The following is a 3,123-nucleotide window of genomic DNA, read 5'->3' as shown; positions in this document are numbered from 1 at the left end:
TAATTGTTGCAGAGGTCTCTGTATTTTGCAGCTGCCCTTTTGTAAGAAGCACTTTTCCCAAATAAAACAATTAAAAAAAAAGTTGGCTGTTCTGTGTAATGAGCTGTTTTGAAATGTGCCGATGTCAGAGAATAATGATGTTTTTCTTTCACTGACTCTTCGATCGGTCCCTTGTCAGATATTCGGGAGGATAGATACTTTGAGAAATGTGTGAGAGAGAAAGGGAAACCTTAACTAGCCGGGGTCATCAAACAATCCTATACTTGAAAATGTTCAAGACTAACGCTGTGCCACCTGTTGAGCAAAAGGCACTGGCAGTTTTCTGCTACCATGCACTTGCGGTTGAACTTGCTTCATGCCCTTAGATAACGGGGGAAGGTCATAATATAATTGTATTTTGAAAGCTTATTGTTCTGCATAATTATTTTGTGAATTTTTAAGGAGTTTTCATTATTGTGAATTTTTTGTGAGTAAGAACCATTCTGCCACTCCCATGGAAGACCTTCAGGTGACCTTTTTTCCACACTTGTAAAAATAACTGCTCCTCGATTTTAGTATTTATGTTAAGGATTTATGGCTGGGTGCGGTGGCTCACGCCTGTAATCCCAGCACTTTGGGATTACAGAGGCAGGAAAATCACTTGAACCTGGGAGGCGGAAGTTGCAGAGAGCTGAGATCACGCCATTGCACTCCAGCCTGGGCAATAGAGTGAAAAAAATAAGGAATTTGTGCTATCGGGGCCGGGCACGGTGGCTCACGCCTGTAATCCCAGCACTTTGGGAGGCCGAGGCGGGCGGATCACGAGGTCAGGAGATCGAGACCATCCTGGCTAACATGGTGAAACCCTGTCTCTACCAAAAATACAAAAAATTAGCTGGGCGTGGTGGCGGGCGCCTGCAGTCCCAGCTACTCGGGAGGCTGAGGCAGGAGAGTGGCGTGAGCCAAGATCTCGCCACTGCACTCTAGCCTGGGCGAAAGAGCAAGACTCCAACTCAAAAAAAAAAAAATTATGCTATCGGAAAATGTTTAAACATCTAGGAATCATTTCTGAGTGTGCTTACTGTAGTCATGGTAACAAGTGGAGATCCACTGAGTAGTCTGTTTCTGTAAGCTTGTAGCCCAGCAGCTAACTCCCGGGGGAGTTAAGTCCACCCTCAGCTGTACCAGTCAGGCTATGCTGGGGACCCGCAGAGGGATGGGGAAGAGCCTGAGAATGGGTTGGGAGTGCTGGAGCTAGGAGGTGGAGAGAGCCTTGAGCAATTCTGGAAAGTAGGAAGAAGCATCGTTTGCATATCTGAATCTGCAACAGGGAGAGAAGGGGATAGCAAGGTCCAGGGAGTGGCAGTTGGTCACTTCTGGGATGGAGAGAAGTGTATGTTTAGAGCAACTCTTTTGTATCTTGGAAAAGGCAGTGGAAGCTTCTGTACTAGTCCGAGTAGTCTGTAATGTGGATTGCTACCCTCACTGGCTGCATTGAGAGCGAGTTCTCTTCTTTCCCCAAGTGTTAATTGCCTGTTGCAAAAGAAGCTGAGGTGTAAACATTGATGGGTGGAACGTCTCACCTTCTCATTTGCACAAAACTACAATTTCAGCCTCTTCCCTGCCACCATACACAATAAGTGATTTCACATCATGCCAGTGATTTGGGGGAGAGAAGGGGCTTGATATTGTAAAGGTAGTTGATAAAGTTGATACTGATAAAGGAGGAGAAAGAGGCTTGATATTGATAAAGGTAGATATTGAAATGGTAGTCATAGTACTGGCAACAGATTTCCAACCCTGCTTTGTGGGTTCGTGGTTCAATTGCAAGGCCCAGCTGACTTACCTAGGCTGAAATGTGAGAAGTGTCGTTTCCAGATGAAAGTTTAAGATCCCATACGTGATCCTCTTTCCAGGCAATTGGTAAATTTTGCGAAGTGGCTGTTCTACCAGCCTGGGTCACCATGCTGGTACACTTAACTCAGTTAACCCATGAGGGACATGGAATGTGAGCAACCCATAAACCTTTGGGGTGAGAAGCCACTGAGCCAAACAGCCTGCCCTGTCTTGAAATCTTGTTTAAGCTGTCATTTTATAAGGAAAATTAAGCAAAATCCTTTTTTTTGTTTTGTGTTTTGTTTTTTTTTTTTTGGAGACGGAGTCTCGCTCTGTCGACAGGCTGGAGTGCAGTGGCGCTTTCTTGGCTCACTGCAACCTCTGCCTCCCGGATTCAAGTGATTCTCCTGCCTCAGCCTCCTGAGTAGCTGGGCTACAAGTACATGCCACCATGCCTAGCTACTTTTTTTGTATTTTTAGTAGAGATGGGGTTTCACCATGTTGGCCAGGGTGGTCTCCATCTCCTGACCTCATGATCCGCCTGCCTCAGCCTCCCAAAGTGCTGTGATTACAGGCGTGAGCCACCTCGCCCGGCTGAGAAATAATTTTTAAAAACAGCACTGACATACTTGTTCATCTGAAGTGGTTAATACAAACTCACTCTCACGCAGTGGCCGTATTTTATTACTTTCCAGTGTCCAGGACTTATTTCACAAACCTTTAAACAAGTTTACATTGTTGATAAAGGAAGTGCTCTGTTGCAAATTGTCTTAAGACAGCGCTTATTCCTTTGTATTGAATGACAGGAAGAGATCCATTGCTGATAATAGAATATGCCTCAGATCTTACTTCCCCAGAACTAGCCTGGGCTCTTTGTTTAGTTCACTAGGTCTTTATCTCAGCCCCCTCATCAGTGTATAGAAGAAATAACACCACACAGTACCTGAGCAAATACAAGCATTTTTGGGTTCTAGTGATGAGCTTTTTTTGTGGGGTTTTGCTCCATCACCCCAGCTGGAGTGCAGTGGTGCAGTTTCGACTCACTGCAACCTCTGCTTCCTGGGTTCAAGCAATTCTCCTGCCTTAGCCTCCTAAGTAGCTGGGACTACAGGCGCACGCCACCACGCCTGGCTAATTTTTGTATTTTTAGTAGAGACGGGGTTTCCCCTTTTTTTTTTTTTTTTTTCCTGAGACAGAGTCTTGCTCTGTCACCCAGGCTGGAGTGCAGTGGCACAATCTCGGCTCACCGCAACCTCTGCCTCCTGGGTTCAAGCTATTCTGCCTCAGCTTGTCAAGTAGCTCAGATTA

Source organism: Pan troglodytes, chromosome 6 (genome assembly GCF_028858775.2).
Source record: "Pan troglodytes isolate AG18354 chromosome 6, NHGRI_mPanTro3-v2.0_pri, whole genome shotgun sequence".
NCBI lineage: Eukaryota > Metazoa > Chordata > Mammalia > Primates > Hominidae > Pan > Pan troglodytes.
Note: the sequence above shows the minus strand (reverse complement) of the source record.